Here is a 26,972-nt window from a genome sequence, read left to right on the forward strand (position 1 = left end):
AGAAGAGGGAAGTGGGGAAGGGGGACTAAACAAAGGTAAGGGAAGAGAGGGGAGAAAGAGAGGGAGTGAGAAGCAACAGATGTAGGAAGGGAGAGTGGGAAAGGCGATAAGAGGGGAGGGGGAGGCTGGCTGGTTGGGGCGGTGAGGGGAAGTAGAGAGGGGGAAGAGAATAACCAATCTCGAGTGAAAAAAAAAAAAACCGCCAGAGAAACAAACAAAGGAAAGGAAAACACAGAGAGAAAGACACAGGCACAAAAATTTGGATACGTGTGAAAAAGAAAGGAAAAAAAACAACAGACAGAAACCTCCAGAAAGACAATAAACAAAGACAGAAAGAAGAAAACAAAAATACAAACACCTGTACATGTAAAAAAAAAAAAAAGACATACACGTAGACACAAAACACCTGGCCAAAAGTACATTAATTGGCATGTGAATAAAAAAAAAGAAAAAAAGTTCTTAGATGTATATGGAAATGAACGGCAAAGAACAAATGAAGGAAAAGTCGTTTGCAAAATAGGGAGGGAAGAAACATATTCGCCACGTGTGCTGGGAATGAGGAAGGTGCTAAAAATAGGAGGAATTTGAATATGGTAATGAAGGGATGAATAAAGCCAGGTGAAAAAAGGCGCGATGTGAAAAGGTGCAAACTAGGCATTCTGGGAAGTAGCGATGACTTTTTGCGTTAGAGTTTTTTTTTTTGTTTCTCTCTCTCTCTCTCTCTCTCTCTCTCTCTCTCTCTCTCTCTCTCTCTCTCTTTTCCGTCTCCTTCATTGGGCTAGTTAATGTGAGGGAGAAGGGAGGGGGAGGGAAGAGGGGAGGAAAGCCTGCAACATATTCTCTCCCTTTCTCCCCTCTTCTATTGACCGTGATTGTGAGGAGGAGGAGGAGGAGGAGGAGGAGGAGGAAGGGGGGGCTGTCAGGGGAGGAGGGGGTCAACTATTGTAATTTGCATGCACTCCCTTCACCCTTCCTATCTTTCTCCTCCTCCCCCTTTCCTCGTTTTACCCTCTATTTCCCCTTCCATTTCCTGCTATTTCCCTTTCGTCATGTGTTTCTCTTGTTCGGCGGTTTCCTAACGTTTCATTTTTTTTCCCATCCATATTTTCACCTTTTTTCCTTTTTGCTTGTCTCCGCTGGACGGGTGAATCTCACTTTAGTTGACATCCACCGTTTATTTTTTTATTGATTTGTTTCTGTGTTTTCAAGTTTTTATCTTTTTTTTTTTGCGGATAACTTGAAGCATTCGTCTTTATTTCATCGTTTGCAATAGTTTTTTTTATTCTTTTCCTTCCATCTGTTTTTTTTCTTCATCCACATTGCTTTCTCGCATCTGTTTTTTCCGCTCTTATTTCATTTGTTTCATGTCTCTTATAGTAGATATTTTGATTAGGTAAAGTTTATGTGTGAGTGTATTCTTGGTTTTCCTTCTGTAACCTGAAGTAAAGGCTTGACAGGAAGAAAGGCAATAGCTCTTTGTGTTAGGTAAAGTCTTAAGTGTTAGTGTCGATCGGCTTTTCTTCTGCAACATAAAGTAAAGGCTTGACTTGATAAAATATAAAGACTAAAAATATCTGTCACAGTTTCTATATGGGTTAGGTGTGCCAGTTCCCCCTTACAGTAGCACTCTATGGATGAGGCAAAGTTAGATGTTAGTGTAGCTTAGTTTCTTTTCCTTTAACATGAAGTGAATGAAAGTTTGACGAAAAGAAAACACGCCTCCTGCATGTGTCCCTCTGCTGCAGGCCTTCAGTGTGCAGAGTAAGAGAACGAGTGTGTACGTTGTGCAGAAAAGGAAAAAGGAAAAAAGAAAGACATGATAAAGTGATGGTGAATTAAAAAAAGTAGATTAGGTATACAATTTTCTTCGTGATGTTTTTTTGGGCGACGAGTGTGTTGGTTGTGGCGAAAAAATACGTGTTAAAAAGCATGCGAAAAAGTTTTGATAAATATTTTTCTCGACTTTTACTGAAAGATACGAACATTTTTCCCGCCCTTTTTTTTTACATGTATGGATCTTTGAATATTTTTGAATAGGTGTTTTGGAAGTGTGGTGGGCGTGTGTGCGTGTGTGGAGGATGGCTGAGTGAGGCAGAACCATGTCTTTCTTTTTATTTTTTCCTCATTATCAAGACTTACATTCTTATCTCATTCCTCAGTCGTCGCGCAGAAAGGTGTCACGGAATGCAGGAGTTTAGGTTTAAATTTTCTTCCTCCCCAACTTTCTCGCTCTCATTTACGTGAAATCTTAAAGAGTTGTGAAATTCCGCAGCAAATAAATGTTTTAGTGGTGTTAGAAACTTTTATGAGACGTGTGTGTGTGTGTGTGTGTGTGTGTGTGTGTGTGTGTGTGTGTGTGTGTGTGTGCTTGGCTGGACTACTTACCTGTTGAAATTTTTACACATATCATTTCTCTCACTTTATCTAATTAATGCCAAAGGTTCCAAATGTGATATCTCGTTGTAGGTTTTTCAATGCATATTTACCTTACTATTCACTTTTCACATATTTTTCTCACTTTTTCCCCCTCCCCTTCTTTCCTTTTTATTCAACCAAGCCTTCTATCTCCCCAACTCAACCTGTCATCTCCCCGTCCTTCCCCCTCCCCTCCCCTCCCGTCTCTTCCCTTTCAGTCCCTGCATCCGTTCTTCAGCTTTTATTTATGCGAACCTTTTTTTATGCAATGTCCTTCATTCACCCATCACTCTTCTCACCATTTTTTCCTCTCCTCCCCTTGTCCCCTTGTCCCCCTTGCCAGTCTCCCATTGCCTCCGTAACTCCCCATTTCTTCCTCCATTTCCTTCTCCCTATTACTGTTTCTCCCTCCGGTTCTTTCCTTCTTCCTCACTTTACCTTTCCTATATTGCTAATACCCTCGCTTTGCCTTTTCTCTTTCCCTTTCTTACTCTCTTTCTTCGTCGTTTCATCCATCCATCCGTTTCTTTCTCTCACTTCTACCATCCTCCGTTTTTTCATCCTTTTCTTCCTCGCTTCTGCACCTTTTCCCTCGTTTCCTCCCTCATTCCCTTCTTTCCTCTCTCCTCTAACTGTTTTATCTTTTTCTTCCTCGCTTTTACCCTTTCTCTCTTCATTTCTTATTCCCTTTCTCTCTTGCGTATATCCTTTCTCCCTCTCTGTCCCCTCTCTTCTACAATTACTCCTTCCCTTCCCGTCTCATTTCTACCTACCCTTTCTCTCCCTCCTTTCTCCCCTTGCACCCTCTCTTTCTCCCTCGCTTCCTCCCTCCCTGGAGACTGGACCGTAACAATTATCACCGCAAATTGATATCACACGAGCCTTTCTCTCTCTCTCCCGCCGCCGCAAAACCTTCCCTTGGCTGCCCGCCCGAACGTGATCCAGTGTCGGCGGCTTCGATGATGGATCTGGATTTACTGCGCGACCGGCCTGTTTTCGGAAGGACTTGAGGAGGATTCGAACGACTTACTGTGGGTTTCTTGGTAGTTCTGGCGTTGCTTATCGTCGAGTTTTCCGTCTGTGAATGGGAAGTTGGATAGTTGGGTCGCCTCGTGCCTAGCTGCCCCGTGTGTGTGTGTGTATGTGTGTGTGTGTGTGTGTGTGAGGAATTCAGTGGGTGTGTTGAGCAGGCCGAGGCGATGGTGGGGAAGTGATGGATTTGTTGTGTTGTGTTGTGTGTGGGGAAGTTTTGTGTATTTGGAGAAAGTTGCGCTCGTCCGTGTATTCCTCCTCCTCTCCCGTTGACGTTGCTTATATAACGTGTTGAGGTGAGGTGAGAAAAGGAAGATGAAACTTAAAGAAAGGAAGGAAAAATGTAGCAGAATACCTTATAAAAAAAGTTTCTTGGTGAATTCTGCATTTATGAAGATATTATTTTTATCACTATTATCGTTATCATTTTTAGCAGTAGTAGTAGTAGTAGTAGTAGTGGTAGTAGTTTATTTGTAGTATCAGGACACCTCTCCTCCCGAAACTGACCTATCTTTCGACCACTCCTCTAACTCTTTTTACGAGCAGTGAGTAGCGGGCTTTTTTTTCATATTTGTTTCCTTTTTTTATGCCCTTGAACTTACTCCTTTGATGTAAAAAAAAAAAAAAAGTTTCCGATGCAATTTTACTTCCATTTCGTATTTTACTATTTCCATATTTTACTTCTATTGGTCATCTTTCATCTTTTCTTTCCTCTTTCCATATTCCTGTTATCTCGCTGCCTTCCATTAAATTCCGTCACTTTACAACTCGCCCTCAATGAAGCCACTGGGCGTCGTGCTGACAGGAAAAAGAAACCTGCTCTCGGCTCTGAAACTACCGCATTCCTTTCCTCTTAACTCATATTATTCCTCTTTTTTTTCCTCCCTGTCATGTCCATCTTTACGTCTGTCCATCTGATATATTTCTTAACTTGTCACGTATTACATTTTTCGTTTTTTTTCATTGTATAATTTTCCTTCGTGATCTTTCTCCGTTTTCTCAGCTTTCTTAGGTAACATTTATTCTTCTCATGTCCTTTTTTTTCCATTCTTTGTATCACTATTTCCTCTATAATCTATTTCTCCCGCCGCTGATATTTTCTTACACAACATCCTCTTCCTCGCATTCTTCTTCTTTTCCTCTAAGCTCAACATTTTTCATCTCCTCTCAGTTCCCTCATTTTCCTCGTCCTTCTCTCTCACTTTAATCGTCTCACATTTCCTCGGTTTTCCTGCCTGTCGCCTCCTTTCATCCTCTTTTCCCTCGCACTGTTTTCTTTCTTTCTCTCGATCGTGACAAAACGCTCCCGGTGAAGGCTTTTGCTTAGCCCGAACGTTATTTCAGGTTAAATCCGTGAGAGAGAGAGAGAGAGAGAGAGAGAGAGAGAGAGAGAGAGAGAGAGAGAGAGAGAGAGAGAGAGAGAGAGAGTCAATCAGTCAGTTAGTCTGTTATTCTATCTGTCATTCTGTTTATCATCCTGCTCATTCATTGTTTGCTTCAGTCAGCTTATCATGTTACTTTACTTAATTGCCGCTGCTTGCATTCCTGTCCTGTACCTGTTTCTGTCTCTCTGTCTTCACTCACTCCCTGTATCACGTCGGTCTGTATCTCTGTTGTGTTGATCCGGAAGGAAGTCGCGTGTATTATCTCCGCCTCAGGGATCACCAGGCTTTGTCGTGATGGTGTTATAATATTTTGTTCTCATGTGAAGTGAAATTCTAACAGTGGAGTATTATCAGGTATTACATTATTTTCTCTAACAGTGGATGAAAGCCTCTAGGATCATATTTGTTTATGGTTTGAGAGACAGGCTATAGAAAAAAGAAACTCGCAACACGCTGCCTCATGGTTTAAGGGAATGGAGGAATGGAGATAAGAGTTGCTGGTGGAGAGAGTGGTGGTGGTCGTGGTGATGGTGGTGACTAAAGCGAAAAAGAAGCGGAGGTCGAAGGACTGATCAAATATAGCTATACCGCTGTTTTGATTCACTCCTCTTCAAATAATTGCGTCGTAAAACGGAAGAAATACTGAGGCAAAAGGAGGGATGTTCTAGCTTTCGTTTGCCGTATATCGTTATTTCGTTCACGTCTGAAGTAAAAAATTAATAGTGGAATAAGATTATAAAGTACTGACTAGCTTCTTTGCCAATGAGTTTCGCGTTCCTTTACCGGTTGTGATGATTTCATTTACGTATATTTACCAAGACATTATGACCTACGAATATAGTCATTAGTTGCTTAGGTACATGCCAATAACACCACATTTCCATATAATTGTTTTCCCACCGCCATTACTGCCGCTACCGCCACCAAAGCCAACAACAACATTAACAATAACACCCATACCAACACCATCATCACCACTTTAGTCACGCCTAGTCATTTTAGTTAGGAGCAGCAAGTAGCGGGCTTTTTTTTTCATTATTGTTTTTTTTTCTTTTTTTTTGCCTTTGAGTTGTCTCCTTTGCTGTAAAAACAAACAAACAAAAAAAAAAAAAAACGACCACCACCACTCTCTCCACTTGCAACTCTTATCTCCATTCCTCCATTCCGTTAAACGCATCAACCTATCTCCCTCATCACCTCCGCAGCTGTCCTCCTGTTTCTCTTCCTCCTCCTCCTCCTCCTCCTCCTCCTCCTCCTCTCTCTACCTCCCAGCCCTCAGCTTTAGACAACGGTCACACAGGGAGAGAAACAAACAATTAAGCCTATTTACAAAGCATTTACGGAATTAGCAACTCCCGTTTTTTTTCCCCCTCTTGTGTAAATGAGGTAGAACAAGCAACGTGTTTTTTTTTCCTCGGAACCTGGTAGTGACAGTAAAACACACACACACACACACACACACACACACACACACACACACACACACACACACACACACACGGGTAATTGCACTCACCTACGTTTCACAGGCGAGGTAACACGAAAAATGACCGTCAAGCACACCTGTCCCTTTTTTTCCCCCTTTCCTACCTGGCCGCGGCGTGAACGGGGCTTCCACAATTAAAGACGTACCTCCCTCCCCCCCTCCCCTCCAGCCCCCCACGAAGAAGAAAATAAAAACGAAAACGGACGAGGCAGAAAATGAATTATTATGCACGGTTGCAGGAACGATTGTATGTATGTAGCCCATCTGTGTGTGTGTGTGTGTGTGTGTGTGTGTGCGTCCCGTTCGGTTATTCACGTTCTCACCTGGTTTTCGTGAATGCTAATTAGCGCCAGGTGTAAAGTTGTGGAGATTTGGAGAGAGAGAGAGAGAGAGAGAGAGAGAGAGAGAGAGAGAGAGAGAGAGAGAGAGAGAGAGAGAGAGAGAGACTACAAAAATGTGTAAAATTAGAGAGGGACATTGTGTTAATTTCTTGTGTATGTGCGTGTTCGTGTACATGTGCGTGTGTGTGTGTGCTGGTTGCATGTATGTCGTGGTGTGTTTACAAGTGAGAACGCCCTTCTTTTTTTCGGATTGCGTTTGCTTTACTACACTTTCTTTCCCCCACACATCTATTTTACCCGCAGTTTTATTTTCCATCGTTATTTTTCGTCCCACTGTTAGTCTGGCAAGCGGTGTTCACCCTGAGGCCGGCGATGGGCGGAACGGGCTTACTGGAGTGCGTGTGTGGTGCGGGAAGTGGTACAAAGTGAGGATTTTCTGGCGGAGAGTTGCCAGTGTGAACCTTGATCGGAGACAGAGAGCCGCTTGAGGTCGCATGGGAGGAAAGGGAGACAGAAGCGAGAAAGGAGGAAGGAAGGAATCACCAAGGAGAAGAAGCCAGCCTAAATCTTGTTCAGAGACAGAGAGCCGCTTGAGGTCGCATGGGAGGAAAGGGAGACAGAAGCGAGAAAGGAGGAAGGAAGGAATCACCCAGGAGAAGAAGCCAGCCTAAATCTTGTTCAGAGACAGAGAGCCGCTTGAGACCCCGCGGGAGGGAAGGCAGACGGAAGAGAGACGGAAGTAAGTAAGGAAGGAAGGAAAGAATCACCAAGAAGAAAAAAAATACAACTAAAACTAAAGACAGAGAAAGACGGATGAAAGTTATGTTGCCTTGAAATTGCTAGGATTATACAAGATTAAATAAAAAAGAAAACTGATCATGAGAGTAAAAGAAAAAGAAAAGTGGACGTGGGTAGTAAAGAGAAAGAACCGGGTAATGTAAGAGATGGGGAGTGAAGGAGATAAGAGACGAAAGTGAGAGGCAAAAGGAAATAATGGTGATGTTACAAATCTTTATGGAGAGAGCGCGGTGGTGCGAAAATGTGAAAGAAAATATAAGAAAAGAGAAAAGAAGAGAAATGTTGCAGGAGTAAGGAGGAGGAAGAGAAACACGAGAGGAAAGAAACGACACACACACACACACACACACACACACACACACACACACACACACACACACACACACACACACACACACACACACACACACACACACACACACACACACACACACACACACACACACACACATGCATACCTGTCGTCGGCGTCTCAACTTTTTACTCCTGCACGGCTGCGTTACGGCTCATTACCAGAACCCTTCTTCCGCTCCGCCCGCCAAGTATAGACGGAGGAAGAGAGGAAGAAGAGAAAAACAAGTGAGGTATGAGGAGGAACACGTAAGGGATAGAAAAACGAGAACGGGAGGAACAGGAGGGGAAGGGTAAAGGAAATGGTGGTGATAGTTCAGTTCCTCCTCTCCACAGAACTCGAGTAAAGACAGAGGAAGAGAAAGGAGAGGAAGAAAAGAAAAAGGAGTTGATGTATATGGAGAAGTATTAAAGGATAGTATAACAAAGACGAAAGGGAGATAAGTGGATTTGTAAGAGGAAGTAGTTCTGCTAATTTAGTCTCCTCGATTCACAGGATTCAAATATAGCTAGAGTGAGAGAGAGAAGAGAAAGAAAAGAAAAAGATGTTCGAGGGGAAAGTAGAAGAGGTAGAAAACGAAAACGGGAGAAAGAGAAGGAGAATTATAAGAGAAGTAGTAGTAATGCTGTAATAGTTTAGTCTCCCCGATTGAAGTATAGATAAACAGGAGAAAGAAGAGGAAGAAAAGGTAGAAAAACAAAGACGGGAAAAAGAAAGGGAAGAAGGTAGAAGTAGATAGTGGTACCAGTTTAGTCTCCCCCATTCACAGCACTTCTACAAACGCGGGGAGAGGCAGCCACGCGTCCCTCTGGTGTTAGGGGAGGAGAGGGGAGGTGTAGAGGGTTGGAAGAGGGTGAGGGGAGGCAGGAAGAAGGGTGGTGGTGACTCAGGGAGGAGGGAGGACGCCTGAGAGAGCGGCAAGGGAGGAAGAACCCGGTTTATGTTTTCCTGTGGCGGACATGACGGAGGGAGGGAAGGAGAGAAGACAAGAGAAGACGAATGGAGAGTTTTTTCTCCTTCCTTACTCCCCCGTTCTTGACCGTCAGCCACTCCGCCTAACTTCTTCGTCTTGTTTGATGTTTTCTGCGTAAACTTCAACCTTCATTAAGACTTACACTCCTCTTTTTCATGGCACTTTTTGTCTATTATCTTTGCTTTCTTACTTGGTTAACTTTATTATCCTCCTCCTTCCTCCGTTTTCTTTTCCTTTCGTTGTTTCTCTCCGTTTCTCCGCGCCTGCCTCAGTCACCCTCTCTCTCGCTCTCTCACGCCTCCTCCGCCTCCTCCTCCTACTCCTCTCTTTCTCCTCCTCCTCTTTCTTCCTCATCTCCCAAGATTCGTCAACAGAGATCATTAAGGCAGGTCAATACGCGGACTAGGAGAAGGTGGTGGTGGTGGTGGTGGTGGTGCATGCTGTGAGGGGTGGAAGGGACAGTGGTGGCGGTGTTGGCTGGTATCTGGTAAGAGGGAGGAGGAGGACGAAGAGGAGGAAGAGTAGGAGGAGTGGTCGCCGGCCTTGCTTCCTTGCTTGCTTACTTCATCCTGTCAATACCTCTCTGGCGGTGATTATTTTCATTCTTCCAACTTTCACTTTATCTCTCATTCATCGCTTCCCCCGTGTGTGTGTGTGTGTGTGTGTGGGTGTGTGTGTGGGTGTGTGTATTTATTTTCCACGGTGAGCCATTCGTTAGCAGGGATGTAGCTCTCTCTCTCTCTGTCTATCTAGCTTTGAACTTTTGCTCTATTTTTATTTTATTTTTGCTTTTTTTGTTGTTCTTGTATCACCGTTTTTTTTCGTTTTTGTTTTAATTTTTGCCCTGAATGTTGTTTGTGTTGATGAGGAAGAGGTTCATTTAAAGAATTCGATGCTACTCTCCTTATTCTCTCTTTTTTTTTACCTGTTTTACTCTTGTATCAATGTTCTTTCTATTTTTCCTTTTGTTTATACTTTGCTCTGACTGATGTTTGTGTGGAGGAGGAGGAGGAAGAGGTTCATGAAAGAGAATCCAATGTCACTTTCCTGATCCTGAGCTTCAACTTTTTGTTCTTCTATTATTTGTTGTTCTTGTATCACCATTTCTATTTTTTTTTTGGTTATTTGTGATCTGAATGCTGTTTTTGTGTGTGTAGGAGGAGGAGGAAGAGGTTCATGAAAGAGAATCCAATGTCACTTTCCTGATCCTGACCTTCAAGTTTTTGTTCTTCTATTATTTGTTGTTCTTGTATCACCATTTCTATTTTTGTATTTTTTTGTTATTTGTGATCTGAATGCTGTTTTTGTGTGTGTAGGAGGAGGAGTAAGAGGTTCATGAAAGAGAATCCAATGTCACTTTCCTGATCCTGACCTTCAAGTTTTTGTTCTTCTATTATTTGTTGTTCTTGTATCACCATTTCTATTTTTGTATTTTTTTGTTATTTGTGATCTGAATGCTGTTTTTGTGTGTGTAGGAGGAGGAGGAAGAGGCTCATGAAAGAGAATCCAATGTCACTTTCCTGATCCTGACCTTCAAGTTTTTGTTCTTCTATTATTTGTTGTTCTTGTATCACCATTTCTATTTTTTTTTTTTTTTGGTTATTTGTGATCTGAATGCTGTTTTTGTGTGTGTAGGAGGAGGAGGAAGAGGTTCATGAAAGAGAATCCAATGTCACTTTCCTGATCCTGAGCTTCAACTTTTTGTTCTATTATTTGTTGTTCTTGTATCACCATTTCTATTTTTGTATTTTTTTGGTTATTTGTGATCTGAATGCTGTTTTTGTGTGTGTAGGAGGAGGAGGAAGAGGCTCATGAAAGAATCCGATGCTACAACCCTCCTCATCCTCTTGGTTATAGTTTCTTGTTTACTGCCGACACAAAGTTTGAAGCTTGACATTTACTGACCTTCTGTGACGTCTCCTAACAAGCTGCGTACAATGCGACTGGTCAATAAGGATGCCGAGAGGAGGAGGAGGAGGCGAAGGATGCGAAGGATTGGATCAGGTTGTGTTTTTGCGTATGAATCTAATTTACGCTTTGCACGATAATGTTATGTTTGCATGTCACAGTGGTAGTGATTTGTTCGATCGTTCTAATTGAAGGGTATATATTGCCTTTCGCATTAGTTATGTTTCCATGATTAAAAATGCGAATAGTTGTTTTATAATAATGAATATGCAAATGTTTTTTTATATTTTTAATCCAGTTGTATGATGATGATATGGGTTTGCAGAATTCCTGATGAGAGAGAGAGAGACACACGGAGGGGGGGGGAAGGGGGGACTAGCATGGTTTGAATGGATCCCACGCCCTCACCTCGGTACATAAACACCCCTACCCCCTTTCTCTCTCTCTCTCTCTCTCTCTCTCTCTCTCTCTCTCTCTCTCAACACTCCTGAATTCCACTTGCGTTCTGGGTCTCGCCGCCACGCACCCCGAGAAGCATTCTTAACACGCAACACAATCCTCCTGCAATTGATGGTATGTCGAGCGGAAACACACACACACACACACACACACACACACACACACACACACACACACACAGCACAACATTACACTTAAAATCATGGGTCTTGTATTTTCATTTTCTTTATCATAACCATTTTTTCAGTTTCTCTTCATATTCAAACGCCCTGTACCAACCAACCAACCATCTGATGGCTTTTGTGTGTGTGTGTGTGTGTGTGTGTGTGTGTGTGTGTGTGTACTTACGTCTGTCTACCTACCTCTGTCTACTTACCTTCCTCCCACGCACACGCTCTCCCGCCGCTGATGTGACCGAGCCGTTTTAAAGGACTGTTTGCTCGCTCGCATTAAATATTCAAACGCGGCCGCTGGCTTGGCATTCAGATCTGCGTGCCGACCGACCGACCGACCGACCGACCCTACTTGCTTGCGTGGGAGATTGGAAGGCAAGGATAGGGGAAGGGAAGTAAAGGAAGGAAAGGGAGGAATTGGAAAAGGTAGGGAAAGGCTGCTGTTGTTTGCGTGTAGGAAGGAAAAGGAAGGGAAGAAAAGGAAGGGAAAGGAAAAGAAAGGGAAGGGAAGGGAAGGAAAAGGAAAGGAAGGGAAAGGATGAGAAGGGAAGGGGGGAAGTGGAGAGAGGAAAAGGTTGGCGTCGTCTGCGTGTGGGAAGGAAAGGGGAAAGATATGGAAAAGGAATGGAAGGAAAGAAGAAGAGAATGAGAGTCTGATGTCGTTTGCGTGTAATAATGAAAGGGTAGGGAAAAGGAAGAGAAAGGAAGAGGAGGAGAAACGGAAAAGGGTGCCGTCGTTTGCGTTTAGGAAGAAAAGGGAAGGAGAGGGAAAGGGAAGAGGAAGGGAAGGGAATAAGAGCGAAGGAAGGAAAGGTAAAGGCTGGTGGTGGTGGTGTTTGGTGGGTGTGGGTGACAGCTGCTGGCGTGTGTGGGTGAGCTTCAGAGGAGGAGGAGGAGGAGGAGGGGGAGGAGGAAGAGGAGGACCTTTGAGGATTCTGAGTACCTGTTTAGCTCCCTCCTCCTCCACTTTTTTCATTTTCCTTGTATGGATTTTGAGTGACATTGGAATTTCTGCTCTTGGTGTTGTGGTGTGGCGTATATATTGCTTTGTGTTCTTGTTTTCCGCTGTTTTGCTAGTATATAATGGATGAGAGAGAGAGAGAGAGAGAGACAGGGTGGGGCAGAACGATACATATCAAAACAAGAATATTTTATGAATGACTCCATTGGCAATATATAGAAACGTGACGCAACGCTCTCTCTCTCTCTCTCTCTCTCTCTCTCTCTCTCTCTCTCCAGATTATATTGACATAGGAAGGGGAAAAACCTCCATCTAACAAAGGCTTCAGAAAAGTTATTCCCGCTTAACGTTCCCCTACACTGACCACCTCGGTTCCTTCCTTCCTTCCTCTCCTTCCTTCCTCTTTCCCTTCCTGTTTCCTTCCTTCCTTTATTTCTTTATTCCTTCACGTGGTATTTCCTAATTTCCATCTTTCTTTCCTTCTCCCCTTGTTCCTTCCTTCCTTCCGTTTTTCTTTCCTTTTCTTTCTTTTATTTTTCTATTCCTTCTCCTACCTCCACCTCTCTCTCCTTCCCTCTCTTCCTTCCTTCCTTCCTTCCTTCTACTCCTCCGTTCTTCACGCCATCTTTCCTTACCCCCTTTTCTTTCCTTTTATCTTCCTTCCTTCCGATGTCTTTCTTTCCTTGTTTCTTTCTTCCCTCTCCTTCCCTCTCCTACCTCCTCCTATCTCCACATCTCCTCCCCTCTCCTTCAACATTCCTTCCTTCCTTCCTTCCTTCTCTCTCCTCCGTTCCGTTGTTCATGCTGTTTGCGTAGTTTAATCACCTTGTCTGTTTTTCCTCTCACGCCCAGATCCTGCAAGGGGACGCAAAAGGAGGAGGAGGAGGAGGAGGAGAGAAAGGTGAAGAGAGTCCTTGTCCCGTCTGTCTGTTTGTTTTATTACTGCAAGCCACTGTCATTAATCTCATGGCGGTGGAGAGCTGTTGATGCTGTCATGCAGAGGAGGAGGAGGAGGAGGAGGAGGATGGTAGCAGTGGAAGAGAGAGGGGGAAGAGGGCAGCATTAGCATTTATACGTGCGTGGATTAAATCTTTTTCATTGTGCTTCGTTGCCGCTTCGTCCTGTCACCACCTTGCCTCCAATCCCCCCTTTTCGTCTCCCCCTTCCATACCCATTTCTTCTTCTCCCACATCTTCGTCCTCGTCTTCGTCCTCGTCCTCAGCTGCTGTCTTTGTTTGGGTTTAAGGTTACTTTTTTGAGCCTCTTTTTTTTTAATGTTTTCATGGCCAAGTATGTTATCCAAATGTACACCTGCGTTTTTTTTATAAGGACAGGTGATAGTCGCGTCAGTAGTGGAGTTATGTTTTATTTGTTCTTGTATTTTCTTTCTTCCTCTCTCTCACTCCCTCCTTGTAACCTGTCTTTTTCCTCTTCCTTCTCTCCGTCCTTTTCCCCTTTTCTATGTTTCTTTGTACGGCTCTTCGTTCTACTTTCTTTCATTTTCCTTTCTCCCTTTACCTTCTACCCATATATTTCCGTTTTTCTTTTAGTTTACCCCTATTCTCCCTTCTCTTCTCCGCCCTATCTTTATTTCCCTCTGTCTCCACCACCGATATCTTTCCTTCTCCTTCTTCCCAGCGTTCTCTCTTTCCTCTTAGTTCCCTACCTTTCCCCTATCCTCTCGTCTCCCTCTACCTTTCCTTCCATCCCCACCCCATCACGTCCCCTTTCCTCCGTTCTTTTTTCGTGGTTGGCCTATCGTTCGTTCCCTTTTGTTCGGCCTCGCGTAATTACCACAGCATCCGGGCGGCGCTCTATGGCCCTCACCTTTCCTTACCTGTCGTTAGAGGAGAGGGAGGGAGGGAAGAGGGAGGGAGTGACACAAAACGAAAACCAGAGTCACATCTGTCTGTTCCTCCCTCCACCTCCCTCTCTCCTTTTTCTATTTCTCCCCCACTCTCCTCCCTCTCTCGCTCTCTACCATTTTCTCTCCTCCCACCTGCTCTACACCTGCCCTTTCCTTACTCCCTTCCCTCCTCCTCTCCCTCCTCTTCCTCTCTCCTATCCCTCAACCTCTCCCCCTCTCTTACCTCACGTGCCATCATCTCTGCCTCCATTACCCTCTCCCTTTTCCCCCTCCTCCCTTCCCTCCTCTTCCTCTCTCCTATCCCTCAACCTCTCCCCCTCTCTTACTTCACGTGCCATCATCTCTGCCTCCATTACCCTCTCCCTTTTCCCCCTCCTCCCTTCCCTCACCGTTCGTCCCAGGGGGGGGGGGGGGGGGGGAAAGGGATGAGGTAGAGAAAAATATATATGTTTTAGCCAACTCGAGTTAATTGACATTTCCGCCATGATGGATGCGAGTGTGCGAGTCTCCTCTCATGAATGATTCCCGGCTCAGGTTGGAACGCTCTCTCTTTATTTAATTGATTACCTATACATTTACTTACCTACCTTATATTACCTGACCTACCTTGCTACTTAACTCTACCTGTATGCGGTTAGAACTCTGTCAGTCAATCGGCTCTCCAGTCTTCATACTTTCATTTTTTTCTCCATTTTTGTTTTTCTCTTTCTTTCCCTGTCTAGTCTCGTCTCTTCTTTATTTCCCAGTGTTACGTATCTCACCTTTCCTTTCCTTTCCTTTCCATCCGTACCTCCCTGCTTCTCTCCTTCCTCTCCTTTCCTTTGCCTCTTAACTTTACCTGTATGGTATTGGAACTCTCTATCTCTATATTTTTTTTATCTATCCATTTATCTACCTACATTAACACCTTGCCACTTAAATTAAATGCCTCATATCGGAACTCTATCTCTGTGTATTTGTTTATCTCTTACCGGTATCCATTCATTTAATTACCTACCTGAACTACCTTGCTACTTAACTTTACCTGTATGTAATTGGAACTCTTGTCTATTTTTTATTTGCTTATTTGTTCATCTACCTACCCACCTATCTCCCCTACCTAACATGCTACTTAATTTACCTGCCTACCCGCCTACCTACCTGCCTAACTGCTTCTTCTTCACCGCCTGTCTCTCGGTCTGATGTATCACCTGTACGCGTTGATTTACAGAGTCCTTTCCTTTGTTTTTTTATTCTGTTTTTACCTTCATCATCCGCCCGCAGGTAGGCCGCCAACGCAGGTAAGGGAGAGGTAGTAATTAACGTGTAGGGGAGAGGAGAGGAGAGATGAGGGTTTATATCCATCCATTTTCGTTCACAGTGGGAGTCGCTTTGATTGTATAGTCGCATCCACGTGCCAGAATCTGATTGGGTTGTGGACTGGCGCGTGGCCCGGGGGAGGGGGTCAGGGAGGGAGGGAGGGAGGGAGAGGGAGGCATGGAAATGAATAAAGTAAATAGAAAAAATGGCGTAAAATTTAATGATGTGGACCTTTTAGTGGATTAGAGAGAGGATGCGATGACGTGAATTGCCTTATGGAGGAGGAGGAGGAGAAGGAGGAGGAGGAGGAGGAGGTAGGTAGGTTTAGGGTACTTCCAGGGTCCTCGAGGGGGCCACAACTTTCTTATGGCTGCACTCTCAGGCGCCTCTTCCCGCCTCCCACTCCTCAATCAATCGGCTTTCCAATCTTCATACTTTCTTATTTTTCCTCCATTTTTGTCCTTCTTTCTTTTTCTTTCCCTCTCTAGTCTCGTCTTTCCTTTATTTCCTAGTGTTTCGTATCTCACCTTCCCTTTCCTCTCCATCTTTACCTCCTTGCTTATCTCCTTACTCTCCTCTCCTTTCCTCTTTAGCCATACCTTCCTCCCTGTCTCTCCTTCCTTTTCTTTCCTTTCCATCCTTACCTTTCTGCTTGTCTCCTTTCTCTCCTTTCCCTTCTATAGCCTTACCTTTCTCATCGCGTATATCTTCTTCCTCTCTTTTCATTTTCAGCCTTGCCTCCATTCCTTCTTCTCCCTTCTTCTCTTTTCCCTTCCATCCTTACCTTTCTTTCCAGTCTCACCTGTCTCTTCTTTAATATTTCATCTTTTTTTCCCTCCCCATTCTTACCTCATTCCTCTCTTCACCTTTCCAGTCTTACCTCCCTCCCTGTGTCTCCGTCCTCTTCTTTCCTCTCTCCCTAGTCTCCCCACTCTTCCCTCCCCTCCCATTTCCTCCTCAGTTTTACCTCCTTCCTTCCCCAATCTTTCCTCCCTCAGTGCCACCTCCCGTTTCCTCCGCTGTCTTGCCTCCGCTTTTCCTCCCTTTCCTCCTTTACTCCTTCTCTATCGCTTCACACGCCGCCTCTTTCATAACTCACTCAGACGTCCTTTTAAAGCGAGTAACGTTCTCATGCACTTCTCCTCCTCCTCCTCCACCTCCTCCTTCTCTTCGCTACTAAGTCCTCCTCCCCTTTAAATGCACGCACGCCCCCCCTTCCCCCCTCCCCCCCCCTTCGCTTCTGTTAGCACCTTGCCCCCCTCTCAAGGTCACCATGAGCCTGAGGAACGACCTGGCTACGTCTTTGCAGTTTGTTTTATTCTTCAAGAACTCACTCGCATATATATTTTTTTATCGTCTATCCTCCACCCACGGCAATTTTTCCTTCCTCCCATCCTTTCTTTCTTCCTTCCTTCATCCCTTTTTCCCTTCATCACTAGTTTCTTTTTTCTATTCCGTCACAGGTTACGCTAAAACAACAAAACAAAACAGAAAAAACAAGACAAGAATAGGCCACAGGTTGCGTCACAGGTTACGCTAAAACAACAAAACAAAAGAGAGAGAAAAAACAAGACAAGAGTAGGCCACGAAGATTGATTGTATGTGATTAGGTATAACATCGAACACAACACATTTCACCTCTAAACAAGCTCAACTACCTTTCCGCGGCGGGGCGAGATCCATCACGGGTCACGAGCAAAAAAAGAAAGGAAAAATGAGACAATGATAGGCTGTGAAGATTGAGTGTATGCAATTACGTAGAAACAAAAAAGATAACAAATTTCGCCTGTAAGCAAACTATATATTCTACCAGATACATCACAGGCCACTTGAACAAAAGAGAAAGTAGACATAAAATGAGATAATAACAAACAGGCTGCGAAGTTTCATTGTATGTTTTTTAGGTATACGAAAAGAAGATCACACGTTTCATTTATAATCAAACTGTACTACCAAGTCCATCACTGCTAACTAGAAAAACAAGGAAACGAAAAGTATGGCAATAAGAAACAGGCTGTGAAGATTCAGTTTATATATTTAGGCATGAACAGAGAACATCACAAATTCCTTTCATTAACAAATTCAGTTCATTCAGTTCATTCAGTTCATTCAGTTCAGTTTGAAGATTCAGTTTATATATTTAGGCATGCGCAGAGAAAATCACAAATTCCCTTCATAAACAAACTATAGTGTATTCTTTCCTTCCTTCTTACGCCTTGAACTCATACCAGACGGAGGATGTCGGGAGCCTCTAGAACTCATAACTCGAGCATTCTTTTTTTCGGCCTCCTCCTTTGTCTTTCTAACGTGAGCATCGTGTCGTGGGCATCATAATCGCACACTCTTTCTTTCAGCCCTTTGCCATTAGTGAATATACGGCCTAACATAAATTCTACCTTTCCGCCCGTCCTTCCCTCTCTCCCGCGGCTGGCCCAGAACTAAAGAGCCCCGCCACCGCCCGCCGCCCCTGATCACTGTCATCTTGGGGGCGCCGCGGGACACTGAAGGGCTTCGTCGCGTCCTGGGGGGAGGCCCGAGGGTGGCGGCGGGTCAGGGGAGCAGCACCTGGCCAGAGCCTGTCGTGGGTGTCCTGGAAAATGACTATAATTTCCAAACCTTGCCTCTGGAATGTCCTGAAGGCTGGCTGTTTGCTGGGACCGTCCACATACACATACACACACACACGCACACGCACTTTCTCTCTCTCTCTCTCTCTCTCTCTCTCTCTCTCTCTCTCTCTCTCTCTCTCTCTCTCTCTCTCTCTCTCTCTCTCTCTCTCTCTCTCTCTCTCTCCAGTTGTCATTCTCGTTCTCGCTCTCCCATTTTAATTTTCGTTTTCCTTCTCCCATCCGGTTCTCGTTCTCTTTTTCCCGTTCCAATTCTCGTTCTTCCGTTCCAATTGCCGTTCTCGTTCTCCCTTCCGCTCCAGTTCTCGTTCTCCCTCGCCGGTCCTCCCATTCCCTGCTGAACTCTATACTTTTCCCTCGTCCCGATATTTTTGCCTAAAGTTCAAGGTGAAGGTCCAATACGCATCAGCCAATGTAGGTGAAAAAACAGGGTCGAGTTCCCGTCAACTTTATATATGTAGGACTTATTTTTAGGCTTTTAGGGTGCGTGGGACGGGACGGGAAGGTATGGGGAGGGGAGAGGGGCGGGTGAGAGAACAGGGGGATATAAACGAAAGGGAATAAGCGAGGGACTAGTTAGAGAAGGGAAGGGCATGGGCGAACGGACGGGACGGGAAAGGAAGGGAATAAGTGAGGGTCTAGGTAAGAGAAGGGAAGGGAAATGAGGAAGGGACGGGAAGGGAAGGGGCGATGAAATGTGTGAGGGAAGGGAAGGGAAATGACAAAGGGAAGGGAAGGGAAGAGGCGATGGGACGTGTGAGGGAAGGGAAGGGAAGATACGAGGGAATAGGTAGAGAAGGGAAGGGAAAAGGCGAAGGAAAGGGATGAGGCGAGGGGCGGTTGAGGGAAGAGAATGGAAGGAAAGATATGACTGACGTGTGAGGGGAGAGACGGGAAGAGACGAGGAAAGGAGGAGGTGCGGAAAGGGAAGAGGCGAAGGGACGGATGAGAGAAAGAAAGGGAGGAATAAGACTGATAATGGGTAACCTAAAAGGGAAGGCTCAAGGGATATGACGACGGTACTCAGTAGAGGCCTAGTTTGTTGTGTAGGTGTTAGAGAGAGAGAGAGAGAGAGAGCGCATTTGTGTTTGTTTCGCTGTTCACAAGCAGAAAATTATCAGGCATTTATCACTTCTACTCCCCTCTCTGATTCTCTCTCTCTCTCTCTCTCTCTCTCTCTCTCTCTCTCTCTCATTCCCCTCTACCGAAATTTGTTTTTATCTACTGGTATGTAACACGAATTTTTCTCCAACGCGTTCTCCCTGTTTATTTCCTCCCTTCACCCCCTCCCTGTTCCATCCTATCTCCCTTCCCCTCATCCCGTTATCCCCCTCCAACCCTCTTCCCTTCCCTCTCTTCCTCCTTTCTAACCATTCCTCTATCCATCGGCTATATTTTCAACCATTTTTCCGTACTCTCTCCTATCCCTTTAGCCCGTCGCCTATCCCTCTATTCCCTCATTCTTGACTGTCTGTCCACTTTGCCTTTTTCCCTCCTGCCCTCTCCTTTCTTGCCTTTTCCAACCTTTCCTCTATCCCTCGAGTTTTTATTTTAACCCTCTGCTCTATTCTTTCCTCTTTCCCTCTCGTCTACCCCTCATTTCCCTCTCTCTTCCCATCTTCACCCCTATTTTTTTCCCTCTCCCTCTTTCCCTTCCCCCGTTCCTACTATTCCCCCATCCCTCAACATTTTCTTTACCAACCTGTCTTACGTGCTCTATCCTTTTCCCTATTCCCTCCCTCCTAGTCTCTTCACCCCATCCCCTCCCCTCTCCCGCCCCCACGTCTCTGTCTGGAATAGCTGAGGGTTCACCGAAGTCAATCTAGTAACGTTATTGCAAGCGCTCGCCTACAGCCTCTTCATTATTCAGGCTTCGCTGTTTTATTGAAGGCTGCAGAATCGGACGAGGAATAAACCCGTACAAAGGTTAAGGTATATTTCCGACGGTCCTAGAAAAAAAAATGTATAACGAAGTATATATGTGTTGTACTGGCATTAATTATAGTCTAAAGAAAATGTGGGTAATGAGTGAGTCTGATTTTGGTAATGAGTGGATGAGTGAAAAGTTTAGTTTGTGGATTTCTTTGGTTTGTGTTTCTTGGTTACGTGGGGAATTGTGTTTTTTGGAATGGTTGAAAAAATATACTGGTGGTGGTGGTAGTAGTGGTATTATTGAGAGGGATTCGGGTGGTAGGTGGGGGGGGGGAGATATTGGTGGCGGTTGTGGTGGTTGTGGTTGTGGTGGTGGTGTGGGATGTTGAACCAAACTCGAAAGGCCTTTTATTTTTAGCTTGTATCGCGTGTTGCCCTGAAGAGGAATCCGTAACGGTGTGATAGCTCTCTCTCTCTCTCTCTCTCTCTCTCTCTCTCTCTCTCTCTCTCTCTCTCTCTCTCTCTCTCTCTCTCGCTCTCGCTCTAGCTCTTTCTGATATTATTAAAGAAAATCCCTCCAAAAAGTCCCGTTGCGTAGCGGCGGAAAGCGGAAAATAAAATTGGCAGGGATACGAGAGAGAGAGAGAGAGAGAGAGAGAGAAGAGAGAAGAGAAGAAGAAGAAGGAAGGGAGGAAAGTGAGATAATGATGATAACAGTAATGATGAAATCGGTAATGATAGTAATATAGCAAATTCTTTTAAAACAGTGAAAAAAAAGTAAAATCGTCACAAAATACAAATTGAAAAACTGAAATATTTGATGACGTGGCGTAGAGAGTGAAGTGGAAGAAGAGGATGAAGAGAGAGAGAGAGAGAGCACAGAGGCAGGAAGGAAGGAGGAGGGAGGGAGGGAGAGGAGGGAAGCAAAGAAGGCATACAGGCACGAAGAGACGGAGCAAAAGGGAGAGAGGGAAAGAGAGGGAGAGAGAGAGGAAGTCATTACCGCAAAGTTGGAGGAAGACACTGACCCAAGACGACTTTTAGCTGGCTTCTGTATGAGAGGAGGAGGAGGAGGGGTGAGCGCATACGAGGAGGAGGAGGAGAAGGAAAAGGAGTAGGAGGAGGAGGTGAAGGTTAAGATAAGGAGAAATCGACAAGGGATTAATAAGTTGGAAAAAGAACATGAAAAGGAAGGGAGATTCGTGTATTTTGAGGCACTATTTATTTAAGAATGTGTGAAGGGGAGAGGTAAGGAGTGAGGGAAGAAAAGGAAGAAGAGTGTGAATAGGGAAAGGAAGAAGTAGAGTGGAGAGAAACGTGAAAAAAAAGAAAGTTAGGAAGGAAGGGGGCACTGTATCAATATAAGAATGTGTAAAGGGGAGAGGGAAGGTGTGAGGTAATGAAAGGAAGAAGAGTATGAATGAGGAAAGAAAGAGAAAAGAATGTTGGGTAGGAAGGGGGCACTGTATCAATATAAGAATGCGTAAAGGGGAGAGGGAAGGTGTGAGAGAAGGAACGGAAAAAGAGTGTGGATGGAGAAAGGAAGAAGTAAAGGGGAGAGAAAGGAGAATAAAAGGAAAATAAGGTTAGGAAGGAAGGGGGCACTGTATCAATATGAGAATGTATGAAGGGAAAGGTAAGGAGTGAGGGAAGAAAAGGAAGAAGAGTGTGAATAGGAGAAGGAAGAAGTAGAGTGTGGAGAAAGGCGAAAAAAGAAAAAAAAGAAGGTTAGGGAGGAAGGGGTCACTGCATCAATATAAGAATGTGTGGAGGGCATAGGGAAGGTGTGAAGAGAATTAAAGAATGAGAAGGTATAGGAAAGGGAAGGGCGGCAGCGGAGACTAAAAAAGAAAGGAGGGGAAAGAGAACAGGAAGCGCTACAAACATTCCTCAACATTTTTCTTCTACAACGAGTCTGATTTTGTTATTAAACTTTCCACTCTCTGCCGGACGAGGAAGAAAAAGGAAGAAAGAAAGGTCAGGAAAAATTCTCCACCCTCCCTTTAGTATTTTTCTCCATATATTTATTCTTTTTATTAATCTTCACGCTCTCTTTCTTCTTTTCTAATCTTGTTTTTCCCCGCTTATGCTAAATGGAAAGATGACAAAAATCAGCTTGAGAGAGAGAAAAAAAAGAGACAGACAAACAGATAAACGGATAAATAGATAGCCAGACAGACACAGGCAGACAGACAGACAGACAGACAGAAAACCAAAAATAGAATAAATAAGAAGATAATAGCCAGAAAAGCTATAGAGGAAACTGAAATAAAATTATAGAAGAGGCAGAGAAACTGACAGACAGACAGAAAAAAAAAGGAACAGAAGAATCTAAAAGCCACAAAAGGGAGAGAGAAAATCCAAATAAAATCAAAAGGGACAGACAGATAGATAAATAGACAGACAGACAGAAAACCCAAAAGAATAGGAGAATCTGAAAGCCACAAAAGGGAGAGAGAAAATCCAAATAAAATCAAAAGGGACAGACAGATAGATAAATAGACAGACAGACAGAAAACCCAAAAGAATAGAAGAATCTGAAAGCCACAAAAAAGGGAGAGAGAAAATTCAAATAAAATCATAAGAGGGAAAACTTGCGGAAACCAGTGGAAACGATGTCGCTGAGAGGAATAAAAATGGAACACTCGAAGAGGAAAGAAAGTAACTCGGGGAGAAGAGACGAATGACACTGGGAAGAGAGTTTTGAGGTGATAGGAAATTCAAGTTGAAGAGAAGCCTTTTCGAAGACTTCTGAGAGGAGGAGGAACCTGTGCGGAGAAAGGAGGAAGAGAAGACATGAAGAGACGGAGAAAGAGGGACAGAGATTTGATTTCGAGAAGAGCTACGACTGGAAAGGATGAGAGAGAGAGAGAGAGAGAGAGAGAGAGAGAGAGAGAGAGAGAGAGAGAGAGAGAGAGAGAGAGAGAGAGAGAGAGAGAGAGAGAGAATGACAGGTGTTTTTGTAATCATTTAAAGTTTGTAGAATCTCACTCACCTGTTTCCTGAAAATAAATTACAAGGTTCCGGCAATAACATATGAAAATGAGAGAAAAATGAACCAAAACAAAGGAAAAATAAGCAAACCAAATGACACAAAAATACAGGTAAGCATGAAAAGAAAACAGTCAAGCGTAAAAAATTCAAGGAAGAAGAAGAAAACAACAAAAAAACAACAACAACAAGAACATCCTACCTTCCCTCTTCCTCGCGTCTCCAATATAGATAACTTTCTTTTTCACTCTTCTGTTTTTTCTTACCCTCTCCATTCTTAGGGGGAGACACTATCGATATATTTGAAGGCGGCGCGGCGTTGGGGGAGGTGAGAGCAGATGGCGGTGTTATTTGGCCTAATGACCACCATAAGTTTCTGGGACCAGCGGCTCATAATGGCTTAGGCCCACCCCTTTGCCTAGTTTTTTCCCCTGTTTGTCCTTTCTCGGTGCTCGTACGGAGGGAGGAAAAGAGGGAGGAGGGCCTTAGAGAGAGAAATTTCCGGATATCAAGGAGGAGGAAGGGGTGGTTCAAGGTAGACTTCTTTTTTCCCCCTCCTGTTTGTTTTCCCTCAATGCTCGTATGGATGGGAGGGAGAGGAGGGAGGAGGGCTTTAGAAGGAGAATTTTTTGGATATCAGGGAGAAGGAATTTAAGGGTAGACGTAAAATATTGCAAATCGAATGGGGATGCAAATTCGCCAGACGATCGAGGTACTAATCTTACATAAGGGATTGAAATGTGTTTTGTAGCGGACGATAGCAGATTGAAACCTGTTCGCAATAGATGGAAGAAAATATAGGATCGAAACAAATTGAAAACGACATGATGGAGAGAAGAAAAAAGTCGGAGATGAGAACGGACGAAAGGAAGTTGATGAAAAAAGAAGATGGGAAGGAAAAGCAAAAATAACACCTTGATGATAAGAGACGTAGAACAAAGGGAAAGTATATAATATAAGGAAGTCGATGAAAGGGGATGAAGATAACAGGTAGAAAGGGGAGAAAAAATTGACGATATAGAAGGAGGAACAAAGGGAACGTGTATAATACGAGAAAGAGAGAGAGAGAGAGAGAGAGAGAGAGAGAGAGAGAGAGAGAGAGAGAGAGAGAGAGAGAGAGAGAGAGAGAGAGAAGGAAATGAGAGCGACCAGGTAAAGAATAGACTCCGCGAAGGTGAGATAATGACAAAAAAATCGCTGGACCATTTGGAGGAGGATCATGTGTGGGGAAGGCGAAGGGAGAGAGAGAGAGAGAAAGAGAGAGAGAGAGAGAGAGAGAGAGAGAGAGAGAGAGAGAGAGAGAGAGAGAGAGAGAGAGAGAGAGAGAGAGAGAGAGAGAGGAAAAAAAAAAGAGTGTGTTTTTTTTTCCTTCCTTCTGTGTATTTGTTTCTTCCCTGGCAACAGCAAAAAGGGGTAGAAATCAATGTAGTATAGTTTCTGTGTACTCATCGCGAGGAGGAATTTCATTATGCAACGCTAACCCCAACTACACCTGTTTGTTTGTTTATTTGTTGTTGTTGTTGTTGTTGTTGTTGTTGTTGTTGTTTCAGGAGGGGATTCATTTAGTAGCTGGCTTTTTTTCCCCCTTTTTGTTGCCCTTGAGCCGTATCCTTTGATGTAAAAAAAATAAATATCAACTCAAACCATTTATCATTTCTATTCACTGTCTAGTTCTATTGCTTTTTACTGAAGATAAACTAGAAGGATAATAATTCTAGTAAAGTTTCTCCTCTCATTTATGAAGTGAAAAATCAAGAAATGGAGGAGGAGGAGGAGGAGGAGGAGGAGGAGGGGGAGGAGGGAGGGAGGGAGGAAGGGGCTCGTTCTTCATATTTAAGGTCCCGACGGAAAAGTTAGAGTATTAACGAAGGGGAGATGAAGCGCCAGACGGAGGGGAGTTGATACGCCCCCTCGCGCCTCTATTGCTTCTTGGGGCGGCTCAGTGGCCTTAGAAACACCCTCCCCTTCCCCCCTCCCCCTCACCCCTTTCCCCTCACCTTCCCTGTCCCCTCTCTCTGCTACTTTCACCCTCCCTTACCCTTCCCTCCTTACCCCTTTCCCCTCACCTTCCCTGTATTTTCTCGTCTTTCCCCTCACCCTCCTTGTCCCTCCCCTGCTTCCTTACCCTTTCCTCCTTACCCCTTTCCCCTAACTTCCCCGTCCCCTCTTCTTGCTACCTTCACCCTCCTTGTCCCCCCCCTGCTTCCTTACCCTTTCCTTCCTTACCCCTTTCCCTTCACCTTCCCTGTACTTTCTCCTCTTTCCCCTCACCCTCTCTGTCCTGTCTCCCTGCTCCCCTCACTCTTTTCTGCTGCTCTTAAGCCATTTTTTCCTCTTTTGTCATCTCTACCTCTTTTTCCTGAGCTCCTTTCTTTATCCTCTTCTCCCTCACCTTGTTCTCTTATTCAGCTCCTCATCCCCCATTACCCTTTTCCACTTCATGCTTCTCCATATCACCCTTCCCGTCACCCTTCTTCCCATCTCCTTTCTTCATTAACCTCTGTCCCAATACCCTTCTTCCCTTCTCCTGTTTTCCCTCTTTTCTACCTCTCCCCTCACCCCCATCCTCTTTCACCCTGTTCCTTTTTCACCCCGTTTCCCCTCACTTTCTCTTTTCCCTCATCCCTCTCATCCCTTCAACCCTCTTCCTTCTTTCCCTTGACCCTTTCCTCACTCTGATTCTTCCTCCCCCCTTCCTCCCCCCTAATCGCTCGTCCTATTCATCCTCCTCCCTTCACCCGTCTATTTCTCTCCCCATTTCCTTCCTTACCTTCTTCCTTTATCTCACTCCCTTAGTTTCCCTTACAAAGTTGATCTCACCTTCTCCACTGAACATTAATCTCTTCTCTCCTCTCCCCTCCTCTTTTATTCTCTTCTCTTTTTCTCTTCTCTTCCCCTTTTCTTATCTACTTTTCATCCTCATTTTTCCTCATCTCATCTTCTTTTCTCCTCTCATCTCTTTTCTTTTATGTTTTCTTTTCTTTTTTTCTCTCTTCTCTTCTCTTCTCTTCTCTTCTCTTCTCTCATCTTTATTTATCGACTTATCCTTTCATCTATATCATATACTTTCATCTATATCATTTGTGTGTAACTGTACCGTACCATTGTCAGGGCCGCGATGACGCACAGGAAATACATAGACCGTGGAAAATATCTTCTTTCTCCATTCTTTCTTCCTTTATTGTAGCCGGAGACAGCTCGCTCTCGGGGCACAGTCGCCTCCCTATAGTCCAGGTTTTGTTTGGCGTGTAGTTCAAAGGCCACACGACCCGAGGAGGAGGAAAAGGCGAGGGGGAGGGAAGCAAAAGGAGAGGTGGAGAGGTCAAGTTTCCTGGAGGAGGAGGAGGAGGAGGAGGAGGAGGAGAGTACAAGTAAGAGGGGGGAGGAGGAGGAGGAGGAGGAAGGAGAGCAAAGAATAGAAGGAACCTGAGAAAGAGTGATTCAGGGGAGAGGAGGAGGAGAAAGAAAGAAAAGTTGGAGTGGGAATAAGTGAGGGAGACAAGAGGATAGGCAGAGAAAGAAAAGAGGAAAGGTGAGAGAGCAAGAGGAAAGAAAGGGGAAGAGATGGAAGCAGTGAAGAAGTAAACAGAAACCGAGATGAAGAAAAGGAAGATGAGTGGGAGAAAGAGGAGAAGGGAGGGATGGGGAAGGGACGGAGGCAGTGAGGGAGGGAGGGAGAATAGGTAAGGAGTGACCAGCCGACTTCCCCCCCCCCCTCCTCCCTTCCCCCCTCGTCTTCCCCTGGCTATTGACCAACGCCAGGTAAAGGGTTCGTCTTGCTATTGTTTCAGGTGTAATCAAGCTGCTATTATCGTGACCTCGACGCGCGGTGCGGCCCAGTCTGTGCAGCCGCTGACCCCACAGACTTAAGAATAGATTGGTGTGTGCCTGGTCGGTCTGTGTGTCTGTGTCTGTAATTGTCCGTAACCTGATTTTCTTTGTGCGTGTGTGTTTGTGTTTCCTTGTATTATTTGCGTGTCGGGTCAGTGTCGTGAAAGTGTTTGCAATTTGTGTGCCTCTGGGTTTGTCTTTG

The 26,972-nt window shown here is 44.5% G+C and overlaps 1 protein-coding gene across 1 annotated transcript in view; it reads left to right on the forward strand.

The window, feature by feature from the left end:
• LOC127001343 (netrin receptor unc-5-like) overlaps positions 1 to 26,972 on the forward strand; it is a 137,115-nt gene that overhangs the window by 96,009 nt on the left and 14,134 nt on the right. The gene's annotated exons all lie outside the window — the stretch shown is intronic.

Source organism: Eriocheir sinensis, chromosome 2 (genome assembly GCF_024679095.1).
Source record: "Eriocheir sinensis breed Jianghai 21 chromosome 2, ASM2467909v1, whole genome shotgun sequence".
Classification (NCBI taxonomy): domain Eukaryota; kingdom Metazoa; phylum Arthropoda; class Malacostraca; order Decapoda; family Varunidae; genus Eriocheir; species Eriocheir sinensis.